Source organism: Carcharhinus amblyrhynchos, chromosome 6 (assembly GCF_965287045.1).
Source record: "Carcharhinus amblyrhynchos chromosome 6, sCarAmb.v2.hapA, whole genome shotgun sequence".
Lineage (NCBI taxonomy): Eukaryota > Metazoa > Chordata > Chondrichthyes > Carcharhiniformes > Carcharhinidae > Carcharhinus > Carcharhinus amblyrhynchos.
In genome coordinates this window covers 107,754,183-107,767,972 of record NC_137329.1, presented here as the reverse complement: position 1 = coordinate 107,767,972, position 13,790 = coordinate 107,754,183, and positions in this window count along the sequence as shown.

Sequence of the window (13,790 nt, the reverse complement as noted above, 5' to 3'; positions counted from 1 at the left end):
ACCACAGCAGGAAGAATGGTCAGAGAGTGTAATAGATTTAATGGGGATGAGGACACCAAAAGTTGAGATGAGGCTATGGCTAAGCAGATCAATAGCTCCAGAGGTGTGGTAGTGAACAAAGAGCCAGAGGTTACAATGTTGAGACTTTGAAAGTATACTTGTAGATGAATTCAGGAATGATTTTTTTGCCAGGGATGGATACTGAAGGAGTTAATATCAGGGCATGGAAGGGGAGAAGTTGGTCATCAACAACATAAGGAAATCTTCAAAGATTATCTTATCTGTGATTTATACAATGAGAGTATTGAGACTATGTGAGATGTGTTATGACCTGAATTTGTTATCCTGGATATGGAGAAATAAACAGGCTTCCTTTCTTTATACAACCCCTCAATTAGTGGCAAAAAGATTAATTTGAAAAGGATCCCTTCCCTTGCGGATATCTTTTCCCAGCCCAATATTTATGTTTTAAACTGAGCCAATTTAACTAGGCTTTATTGAGTTTTTTAGCTACTAAATGCGAGAAAAGTTATAAAACATATGTAAATATACTATTCATGTTAGTAATAAGAATTGAGTCCAAAAGTAAAAAAGAAAAAAAATGAATCAGTCCTCCATGAAGAGTAGATGGATGGTGGAATGTTCACAGAATCACAGGATTGATACGGTGGAGAAGGAGGTTATTTAGTGCCTAGGCTGGAATTTTCCAGGCAGGCTCGCCCCAGAAGTCCAGCCACAGGTTAACGGACTTTGCATAGTCTGCCCCCCACCCGCTATGATTCCCTTGGTGGGTGGGACGGAAAAATTCCCTACACTGTTTCTGCACCAGCTGTCCAGAAGAACATTATGATTTAGAGCCATTCCTGTCTTTTATCCACAAGTTTGCACATTGTTTCTATCAAATAATCATCTAATGCCCTCTTGAATGCTTTAATTGAACTAGCTTACACTACATTTCCAGGCAATGCATTCTAGACCTGAACCACTTGCTATGTGAAAAAGGTTTTTTCTCACATCACATTTGCTTTACTTGGAAGTCAATTTAAATCTGTACTGTCTCGTTCCTGATCTTTTTGCGAGTGGGAACAGTTTTTCCCTATCTACTCTGTCCAACCACACCCATGATTTTGAACATCTCTGTCATATGTCCTCTCAGCTTTCTTCTCTCAATGGAGAACAGTCCCAACCCCTCCAATCTATCCTCACAATTGAGATTTTTTTCATCCCTGCAACCATTCCTGTAAACATTTTCTGTACTCTCTCCAAAGCATTCAAATCCTTCCTATAGTGTGGCACCCAGAACTGTACACAATATTCCAGCTGGTGTCTCACTAACATATAAGTTCAGCATAACTTCCTTGCTGTTGTACTCTATGCCCCTATTAAAGCAGCCTAGAACAATATATGCTTTATTTTTGCTCTCTCCACCTGTCCTGCCACCTTCAATGATTGTTGCACATATATAGCCAAGTCCCTCTGATGCTGTACCCCTTTTAGAATTTTATCCCTTATTTTGTATTGTATCTCCATGCTCTTTCTAGCAAAATGCATCACCACACACTTCTTTGAATTGAACTTCATTTGCCACTACCTGCTCACTCCAGCATCTTGTCTCGTCCTTTTAATGTTCTATACTGTCTTCCTCACAATTAACAATACCAAACTGTCCCCTGCACACCAAGATCTAGATCATTTATATATATATCAGGAAAAGCAAGGGTTCCAATACTGACCCCCGGGGGACACCACTGCAAACCTTCCTACAACCCAAAAAATATCCATTGACTATTAATCTCTGCTACCTATTATTCAGCCAATTTTGGATACATGCTGCTACTGTCCCTTTTATTCCATGAGTATTAACTTTTCTCACAGGTCTGGTGTATGGAACTGTATTGAAAGCCTTCTTAAAACCTATGTAAACCGCATCAACAGCATTATCATCATCGGCCCTTTCTGCTATCTCCGAATAAACCATCACGTTATTTAAACATGAGTTCCCCTTTGAAAATTCATGCTGGCTCTTCCTAATCAACTCAAATTTTTCCATGTATCTACTGATTCCGTTCCAAATAATTGTTTCTGAAAACTTGCTATCGACTGATGTTAAACTGACTAACCTGTAATTGCTTGGGCTATCGTACAGCTTTATTTGAAAAAGAGCATAACATTAGCAATTTTCCAGCCCTCTGACCATTGCGATTTCTGATTACAGTAGTATTGACTTCAGCAGGGTACGGGCAGTTTTGAGATTCCATATTCTGCAGTTTGGCTGAGAAGTTGTCCTCTTTCAGCTGGGTTCTTTGCTGACTTTGCTTGCTTCAGCAATCAGCGAGGAAAAGAGTTACCTGCAACATTTGCAGGGATTTGCCATCTTTCCTCTTGTGTTACATGCTGATACATCCAGATCTAGTTGACATCCATTGACTCTGTCTACACTTCTCGCTGCCTCAGCAAAGCAGCCAGCATAATTAAGGACCACACGCATCCCAGACATTTTCTCTTCCACTTACTTCTGTCGGGAAAAAGATACAAAAGTCTGAGGACATGAACCAACCGACTCAAGAACAGCTTCTTCCCTGCTGCTGTCAGACTTCTGAATGGACTTATATTGCATTAAGTTGATCTTTCTCTGCCCCTTAGCTATGAGTATAACACTACATTTTGCACTGTCTCATTTCCTTCTCTATGAACGCTATGCTTTGTCTGTATAACGTGCAAGAAACAATATTTTTCACTGTATGTTAATACATGTGATAATAATAAACCAAATTAAATCAAACACTGACCAAGTTTAGTAGTTGTTTTTTATCCAGTCTTTGATTAGTCCTAGAAGATGAAAATCCCCAGTCAGTCTGACATTATCCACACGATATAATTCCTGCTGAGATGATAATCAGCTCCTGTAATCGCCATAGGAGATGGCACATAGTTTCTGTATAGCTTTCGTGTTTTTGATTTATCTTGTCTTGAGACAGGATGTCATTCCCTTGTCTCTATCTGTCTCTTACCCACCAATTTACCACTATCACCCAGCATTGTAGCCAGTGACTCAACTAACATCCTCAGCCATCTGTGGCAGCTATGTCCATCCTTAAAATGACAGGTCTAATTTAAAGGTTCATTGAGTCTGTATATAATTCAGGATTTTTCCACTATCATCATAATGGATGGTAACTTCAAAAGGGTAGACACAAATGTGTAGTGGGGACTTTACATGAAGAAGGAGGAAAGAAGGGAGAGCATGAAGAGTTGAGATGAAGGTTGAAATCACAGGGGATGAGAAAACTATCAGTGTAGTGTCTGAGGGAGGAAAGCAGTGAACATATCTTATTGAGACAATTTTTACAGCATTTTGGTGGACTACAGAGAATAAGGATCTTAAATGAATGGTGAAAGGGTGGAAAAAGATGAGATGCTCAAAGGAGTTAGGGGAGGAACTAAAGTATGATTTGGTGATAAGAACCACACCGTCACTGCAACATTATTGATGGAAAATATGGTGGAAGGTGTGGCTAGGATGGGGAGGGCTTCACTTCAGGGAAAGAGTCACCATCCTCTAGCCAAAACCATGGTGCTGATGCAATCATCAAAACTGAGCTCATGGCTTTCAAAGACCTGGGTCATAAGTGAGCAAACATTCTGGAGGGAGATGTAGATGGGAGGCAGCAACAGCTGAATCACTGACAGTGTGCATAGAATCAGCACTCTGAGAGGTGAGTTGGTTGGAGGAGATTGTTAATGTTAGTTGGCAGGAAGATTGATGACAAAGTACAGTGGAGCAGTTGACATTGCTGCTTCAAGGCTGGCAGCACTTATTAATTTGATGGGCCCTTTGGAGGACAACAAGAGGGGCATAGAAGAAGCTGTAGGTTTACCTAAGATGGAACCAAGCCTGAGAGCATAACTGGCAAAGAATACTGACAAGTAGTTTTCCCTGCTTTTCTTTATTCATTTGCGGGATGCAGCCATCACTGGTTAGGCCAGCATTTACTGCCCTTCCTAATTGCCCTTGAGAAGGTGGTGGTGAGCTGCCTTCTTGAACCGCTGCAGTCCATGTGGTGTAGGTACATCCACAGTGCTATTAGCGAGAGTGTTCCAAGGTTTTGACCCAGTTACGGTGAAGGAACAGCAATATATTTCCAAGTTGGGCTGGTGAGTGACTTGGAGGGAACTGCCAGTGGTGGTATTCCCATTTGCAGCAAGCCCTTGTCTTTCTAGGTGAAAGCAGTCATGGCTTTGGCGGGTGCTGTCCAAGGAGGCTTGGCGAGTTTGTACAGTGCATCTTGTAGATGGTACAAACTGCTGCTCATGTGTGTATGGGGCGAAGGCAATGTATGCTTGTGGAAGAGGTACTTTGTCCTGGATGGTGTCAAGCTTCTTGAGTGTTGTTGGAGCTGCAGTCATCCAGGTAAGTGGAAAATATTCCATCACACTTCTGACTTGTAACTTTTAGATGGTGGACAGGTTTTTGGAGTCAGGAGGTGGGTTATTTACTGCAGGATTCCAAGACCCTGATCTGTTCTTGTAGCCCCAGTATTGTTATGATACCTTTCCAGTAAACATCCTCTCCACAAGCTGCAAATCCAGGACATAAGAACATAAGAACATAAGAAATAGGAGCAGGAGTAGGCCATCTAGCCCTTCGAGCCTGCCCCGCCATTCAATAAGATCATGGCTGATCTGTCGTGGCTCAGTTCCACATTCTCACCCTCTCCCCACAACCCTTAATCCCCTTGCCTATCAAAAACCTATCAACCCGTGTCTTAAAAATATTTAGCGAGGCAGCCTCCACCACTTCAATGGGCAGAGAATTCCAGAGATTCACCACCCTTTGAGTGAAGAAGTTCCTCCTCAACTCTGTTCTAAACCACCCCCCCCTTTATCTTGACGCTGTGCCCTCTAGTCCTACTGTCCTTTCTGAGCGGGAAGAGCCTCTCCACCTCTATCCTATCCATCCCATTCATCATCTTATACGTCTCAATGAGATCTCCCCTCATTCTTCTAAACTCTAACGAGTACAAGCCTAGTTTGTTCAGCCTCTCCTCATAGTTCAACCCCCTCAACTCCGGTATCAGCCTAGTAAACCTCCTCTGCACTCCCTCCAAGGCCAAAATATCCTTGCGTAAGGGTGGCGACATCATTCCTAAAATCTACTGTCAAGCATTTGCTCACAATACTCCAGCTGAGGTTAAATGTATAAAGGTACCTTCCTTGCTTCTGTACTCCATGTCACCATTTATAAAGCCAAAAATCCCATAAGATTTTTTTAACTGCCTTCTTATCTTGCCCTTTCGTCTTCAAGGATTTGTGTATTTAAATTCGCAGGAATCTCAGTCTCTGCCTGCCTATTCACCAGTTCATGTCTGTTTGAGCTCAGTCATATCCTCCTCACTATTTATTACTTTTCTGTAATGTCATCTGCTAATTTTGAAATTATGTCCTACAGTAGACTTTTCTAAAAGTCTATTTTTATTAGTGTCATGAGTAGGCTTATATTAACACTGCAAAATCCCCTAGTTGCCACACCCTGGGCCCTGTTCGGGTACACTGAGGAGAATTTAATATGGTGAATGCACCTAACCAACACATCTTTTGGATACCATGGGAGGAAACCGAATCACCCAGAGGAAACCCGCAGAGAATGTGCAGACTCCGCGCAGACAGTGACCCAAGCCAGGAATCGAACCCCGATCTTTGGTGCTGTGAGGGCAGCAGTGCGAACCACTATGCCACTGTGCCATCCATAATCCCTGAGTGATGAAATTATACACTTCCCTCCAGTGTGAAAAACAACCATTCACTACTATTTACTTTCTGTGGCTTAGTCCATTTTATATCCACGCTGGCACAGGCTTGTTGATTCCATACTTTTCCATTTTGCCAGCAAATCTATTATGCAAATTTGCCAAAATTTATCAAGTGCTAAAAAAATTTAAATAGGCCATGGTATGCAGTCATTACTATTCATTCTCTGGGAATCATCTATAAACATTTGAAATTGTTAACTAAACCCTGGAGTGAAAATGATATGACTTGAACTTCCACATCTATTTTCCTGGGTTCTATTACTCTGACGTAGAAACATTCCACTCTTATGACATCCATTAAGCCTAATAGCAGTAAATGTAGATTTCAGTTTGGCTTCCCAAAAGGTGCAAGCAACAAACTCTGGTCATATTGATGGTTAATATGATTAGTCATTAAAATAGTTGTAATGATAAGACTGCACTGCGTTCGATTGGCACAAAATACCCCTGCCCACTGGCAAAGCACAAATGAATCAGACCTACAGAAAGAGAAGGTAAATGTCTGTCTCTAGTAACACTGATCTCCAACAGTGTCCTTGATTAAATGTCAAGGTTTCTAATTCGACTCCACTGAGCCAGTGGCATAAAATAGAATGGACGCATTCAACCCAAGATGGTGAAACAGAAGCTGGCTGTGTTTTCAGCTTGAAGTGAGAGGAACATCTTATTTCTAACCTTTAAATAAAACTGTCGAATGGAACAGCAACCTGTTCAAAATTGTATCATTTCTAAATTGGTGCACAGTGTATTTTAAAGTGGCACTCCTGTGTGATAGGTTTTCACTCGCTGTTTCTGATAGAGGAAGAAAGTTTGTTTTGCTGAAACTTCAGTCTAGAAACAAACATCCAGCGTTAACATTTCTCTCATGTATTTGGCTTTCTCAGTTGCACAGTTACTTGTTTAAATTATTGAAATTTTAAATTTTAAAATGCTTAAATCCTAAAGTTGACTCTGATGACACATTGCAAATGTAATGCAGTCTTGATTTAATTATATAAGAAACTAAGAAAGCAATGGACTGCAATGAAATCTGACAATGTTAGATTATTAGAAATAACAAATAGCTACGGTTGCCGCCCTGTTTGGAATTACATTTTAGCTGCTACTGCATACGAATATTGGAACTGAAGGCTGCAATTCAAACTTGACAGACATGTCTTGCTAATAAAAGGACAGCATGACAGCACAATTGTTAGCATTGCTGTCTCACAGCCCCAGGGGCCAGGTGATTGTCTGTATAGCATTTGCACGTTCTGCCCATGTCTGCTTGGGTTCCTTCCAGGTGCTTTGGTTTCCTCCTATTGTCCAAAGACATGCGGGTTAGGTTGATTGGCCATACTAAATTGCCCCTTAGCATCAGGAGGGTAAATCCGTGGGGTTACGGGGATAGGGCCTGGCTGGGATTGTTGTCGATGCAGTCTTGGTGGACTGAATGGCCTCTTTCTGCACCATAAGGATTCTACGATTCTAAAAGCAAGCTACTGCAGACACTGGAAATCTGAAAGAAAACAGAAAATGTTGAAATGACTCAGCAGGTCTGACAGCAGAAGTGAAAAGAGAAACAGAGTTAACATTCTGAGTCCAATATGACTCTTTTTCAGACAAATGAAAGTCATATTGGACTTGAAATGTTTACTCTGTTTTTTTCTCCACTGATTGCTGCCAGACATGTTTGGTATTATTTTAACATTTCAGCAGAGAGGAATATTATTTTTTATCTCAGTGTGGAAGTAGATGGTTGTTGGGAGCAATGTAGGTGAACCACATTGATCTGATCACACAACCAATGGATCAGGCCTAAGTTCCGCAGTCCTGCCAAATCCAGTCCAGTGATGGATAATAAAACAGCTGGAGGAGAGAGCTTCACAAATATCCCCATATTCAATGATGGGGGATCCTCTGGTTTGACAGTAATGGTAGAGTGAGCGATATGCCAGGCCATGCGCTTACAGCTTATGGTTGAATGCAGTTCTACAACTACTAATAGCCCACAGTGTCTCAAGGATGCCCAATCTTGAGCTGCTAGACCTGTTATGAATATATCTGTTGCAGGGTCTTTTTTGAGACTAAGTAATGCTGAAACTTCAGATAATCAAAGACTCAAAAAGCCAGTGTTCCAGTTAAAGATGTATCTTCATTTGACCAACGATCGATGGGAGAGGAGAGCATTGGGAAATCCTTCCTTGAAGAGAAGACCTTGAGGATTCCAGTACCACTCTGAGGTTACAATACATCCGTCAAAACTATTATACATTTCTCAAGCTTGCTTTGCCCACCTCTCCAATAGCTATGAACCAGTCATTATTAGTACAAATCAATCACTGAACAATTGTCATATATCTTGGCCAATTGCATTCTACCCTCTGACATCATGGGATTTCATTGGGCTGTAGAATCCGAATGCTTCTTACCCCTGTCACTTAGCAACCCCAGACACTTAGCTTCAAAAGTTAAATTCACTGTTCCAACCAACTCTTATTTGTGTCCATGGCAGACAGTTGACATTCTCATGTCTGCGAAGAACTATCTTATCAGGACAATGTGAACAGCCCTATCCATAATGTGGCTTTGGGAACTATACTGTTCATTACTTTTGCTGATAAAACTATGCGCATTCTGCCTCAACAATATCCCATTTATCATGCCACACAATAGAATAGAGCTTGAATATAGGAATGTGTTTCTACAAGGACTATACAGTGATCATTGTTATCAATACCATCAAAGACAAATGCATCTGTGAAAGGTCGATTGGTGAGGACGAAGTCAAGTAAGATTTTCCCCGTTGTTAGTTCCTTCACCACCTGCCACAAGCCTAGTCTAACAGATATCTCATTCAGGACGAGGCCTGCTGAGTCAGAGATGGTGCTGCAAAATCACTCTTGGTGATGGAGATTGAAGTCCTCCACCCAGATTCCAAGCCCTTGGTCTCCTCAGTAAAGTTGTTGTGGAGGAGTGCGAATTCATCACCTGAGGGATGGTGGTAGGTTGCAATCAGCAGGAAGTTCCCTTGCCCGTTGCTGACCTGATTCCATGAAACTTCATGGGTTCTCAAGTCAATGATGAAGGCTCCCAGGACCATTTTCCCGTGAGTCATAATGCTGCTACCTCTGGTGAATCTACCCTGCGTTTGGGACAAGTATGCTCAGGGATAATGATGCAGGTGTCTGGGACATTGGCTGTCAAGTATGGTGAGCATGATAATGTCAGACATTTGTTTACCTTATCTGTAGAATAGCACTCCCAATTTTGGAACATGTCTCAAATATTAGTGAGGAGGATTTTGCATGATCAACTGAAATGGTAGAAATGTGAAATAATGACTTTGCTTCAGAATTTACAGCAGAGGAAAAGGTCAGCATGCCACACATTCCAAAGAAGCTAATATTGATTCAGGACAGTGATTCACTAAAGTTAACGTGAACACATTAATAGTAATAAAGAAAATAATGATTCTAAAGAGTGAAAAATCTCAGAACCAAGTGGTTTTATACAGCGTTAATGAAAATATACGCACCGGATATTATCTTTCAAATTTCCCTTGAGGCATCATTTCTTTAGATAGAAAATTGCACATCCTCTCTTTCAAACAGGGAAATTTATGGATTGATTAGTCTAACATGTCTTGGAGAGAAATGACTATAGTCTATAATTAGGAATGGAAAGGTTAAGAGGTTTGAATAGCTGAAAAGTGAGAGCCAACAGGGATTTATAAAAGGCAGGTCATGTCTTATAAACCTAACTGAATGTTTTGAAACGGTAAGTCCTAAAGTAATGGACAGGGGAATGTCGATAGACTTTATTTGTATTACTTCCAGAAGAGAAAAAATTAGGCGCATGATCAGAGATTTTTAGCTAATGTTGAAGCTCATGAGGTTGAGGACACATTATTGATCTGGTAAAGGGATTAGCTGTGTGGCAGGAGACAGAAGGTAGAATAATGAGCAGGTACTTGAATTGGCAAGATGTGACTAATGATGCCTTGGAAGGATCTCTGTTGAGGAATTAACTTAAACTGCTATTTATTAGCAGTTCAAATGATGGGACAAGAAGACTCTTTGCTGATGGCAGCATTGTAAACAGTACGGATGGAGACACAAAGTTGCCAAAAGGTACTAATAGATTAATTCAACAGGTCACAAAATGGATTTCAATAAGAACATTTGTGATACCATCCAATTTGGAGTTAAAATGGATAGAATAGGGTACTTTCTATTTGGTGAAAAGCTGGATGCAGTATAGTTCCAAAGAGACATGGAGAATCAATGTACATTGATCATTGAAATGTCAGAGACAGGTACAAAATGGCTAATGGAATGCTGGCCCTTATAGCTAGTGGACAATAATGCAGGAGATTAGATGTCATGCTTCAACTATACAAAACCATACTTGGGATAATGTATTTGGCATTGGGCACTACAACTTAGGAAAGATATCTTGGCCTTGGAAGGAGTGCAGAGTAGCTTTATTGGAATTATACCTGGATTCCAAGAATTAAATTCCAAGGAGAGGTTACACAAGATGGAGTTGTGTCCCTCAAACTTAGAAGATTAAGGGATGACTTTTCAAGATGCCACGGGGAACTAACTCGGTAATTTGGGAGAAACTACTTCCGGTGTTTGGGGAATCTTGAACCATGGGACAAATTAGAGATGAAGTGAGGAAACATCTTGACAAATAAAAGGATAGTGGAAGTTTGGAACTCTTCTGTAAGCAGCAGTTCTGCTGGATCAATTGTAAATTTTAAATCTAAGATTGGTAAGTTTATGTTCACCAAAGGAATATGAGGCAAAAACTGGAGTCAGGTCATAGATCAACCATAATGTCACTGACTGGTACAATAGGCTTGAAGTCTATTGTATCTTCAAAGTATTTACCCAATTTCCCTTCAAAAAATAATTATTGAATCTGCTTTTTGCATGCATCCAAACAGTGCCTTGCAGACCATAGCATCTTGTGTCACTTTTGGTTCTTCTGCCAATTACCTTAATTCAGTGCTCTCTGATTACCAACATTTTTCCCCACTGGAGGCAAGCTTTCCTTATTTATTCTATCAAACCCTTACTGACTTTGATTATTTCAATCAAATCTCCCACCCCTAACCTGCCCTGTTTAGGGGACATGTAACATGTCTCATCTACCCCTGTTCCCACATTCTTCATACTTTGACATCAGTATAGGATTACTATTCTGTTGGTTTCACTCACATTAACCAGTTTGTTTTCAACATTCAGGACTGCTTCCATGTGACTGTTTGGCAAGTTTTGTCTTTGCAGTGAGCAAGACACTACAGGCGATGCATTCTCACATTCTTGGTGGATTGTGCACATGAGAGAAGTATATATGTCTCCTCTGCAGCTATATTTTCTCAGTTGTCCATAGCCAAATATTGATTATCCCCATTGAGCAGGGAGGTAAAGGAGGTGAGAAGTGGGACATAAGAGATTGCTTGATCTAGTACCCAGTTTAGGCAGGCCAAGAATATGTCAAAAGACAGTTGACAAGTGACTAATCCAGGGCTAGTTAATTGAAGGGATCAGGAGGACAGATCTGCATTGGACAGCAGGTAATGGGCCAAATGATCTTCTTCTGATAAATTGTGTGATTTTAGTTGGGTAAACCCCAGAACCAAATCGACATGCACTTAAGGATCAGTGAGCATTGGATCTTGACAATCCTTCCCTAAGACCTTTAGTTTTAGATATGTGGATGTACTGCACGAAAAGTGAGTGCACATTGGACAAAGAAAACACTCAACTTGTGAGTGATTTGAGTAATGTAGGTGAGAGATGATTAATTTGTTAGCAGGATTAAAACATTGAAGAGACAATGATTGTGTGGATGCAAAATTGGCTAAGAATTAGAAATTAGTGGTGAATTGTTTTTTAGACTGGAACACAATACTCTCTGCCGGGAGTAGGTGTTGTGGCTGCTGCACTTTTTGATATGTATTAATGACCTGAGCTTAGATATATAGAACAAATTTCAGCATTTATAGATGAAACAGAAATTGCAAATGGAATAAGGAAAAAGGAGGGTAGTTACAGTTTTAAGGAGGCCTTAGGCTGGCTAAATGGATAGACTCACGTCAGACGGAATTTAATTTAGAGAAATGAAAAGCGATTAACTTTGGTAAGAATAATGAGATGAGGCACTAAGAATAAAATAGTATAATTTTAAAGGGGCTGCTGGAACAGAGAAATGAACATACACAGGATTTGAAGGTGGCAAGAAAAACTGAAAAGATTGCTAAAAAGTGTATAGGGTTCATAGCTTTACAATTGGACACTAAGGGCAGGATTTTCCGACTGGAAAATCCCGCTCATGATCAGTGGACGTTGCAAGGTCCGTGTGCTGCCTGCTACGATTCCCATGGCAGGCAGCTTGGGAAAATTCTGCCCATAGAATGCATAGGGGATTGTGGTCAGTGCAGACTTGATGGACCAAATGGCCTCCTTCTGTAGGGACTCTATGAAAATCAAGGCAGATAGGCTAAACCATTATAAAATACAGGGTAGGCCTGTAGCCAATTCTGGGCACCACACTTTAGGAAGATCATAGAGAGAAAGTACAGAGAGGATTTGCTAGAATGGTAACAGGACTTCAGTTACTTTATAAAGATAAAAGAAATTGGGTTTCTTCCCCTAAACAGAGCAGGTTAGGGTTGGGAGATTTGATTGAGATCGTCAAAGTCAGTTCGGGTTTGATAGAATAAATAAGGAAAGTCTTTCCCCAATGGCGAAAAATATTGGTAATCAGAGAACATTGAATTAAGGTAATTGGCAGAACCAACAGCGACACATGATGCTATGGTCTGCAATGCACTGTCCGGATGCATGAAAAAGGCAAGTTCAATAACAATGTTTTGAAGGGAAATTGGGTAGATATTTGAAGAAAAAAATACTGTAGGGGAAGCAGTAGATGAGTTTGACTAATTAGATAGCTGTAATAAAGAGTTGACAGAGGCAGAGTTATCTGAATGGCCTCTCTCTGAGATCTATGTGGTACTAGGTAACAATGCATTTCAACTATTGAATAATCAAACAAATCAGAGGAGGGTATTCAAAACCAGGTGTCAAAAACCACAGAAAATTGTAATTGCACAAATTGTACCTGTTTGCAGATGTAACTGCATTATAATTACGCTTTGTTGTGTCTCAGAATTCTAGGGACCCTGACTGTAATGTTGATACACCTCTGCTGTAACAGAAGGACCATCAGCGATTGTGGCATTTCCAAGGCATTTTTGAGATTGCTGTTCGAAGGAATTTACCTGGGACTTGGACTCCAGTTAAATTTCAGTAAACATCAGGAAATTTTGCATTGATGTAAATCCCAGGCAATGTGTCCATAGTTTTCTAAAAAAAACGTCAGGTTTTGCCTATAGTATGAGTGTCAGAAATTCTGGTCCTTTCAACTCCAAGCCCAGTGAATATCAAGGCATAGCCTTTGAAATTCCATTTAAAGTTAGTACCAACTTTATTATATATTGTATAACAAAGTATATTATTATATACTTTAATATATACTTCTGATGTGAACCCTTTTACATTAACTCAGCATGCAGTGTGGAGTCAGAGGTAGGGGCCTCCTGGATCCTGAGCAAAGGGAAGTGAGACTCCCTAGTGTGGTAATATCACACAGTGTCGCTTTACACTGTGTGAAGTAGAAATCTATTGTGGTGTCGAATCTGAATGTTGAAGAACCTCTCACCCCCCCTAGACGCAGCCTCCATCTGAATGTTTCAACAGTAGAGATTCTTCCCCCTCCACTATCTAAACATGTAATATTTTAATTATTGGGAGAGAGTTCCAGGTTAAAGTTTATTTATTAGTCACAGATAGGTTACATTCACACTGCAATGAAGTTACTGTGAAAATCCCCTAGTCACCACACTCCAGTTCCTGTTCAGGTACACTGAGGGAGAATTTAGCATGGCCAATACAGCTAGCGAGCACATCTTTCAGACAGTGAAAAGAA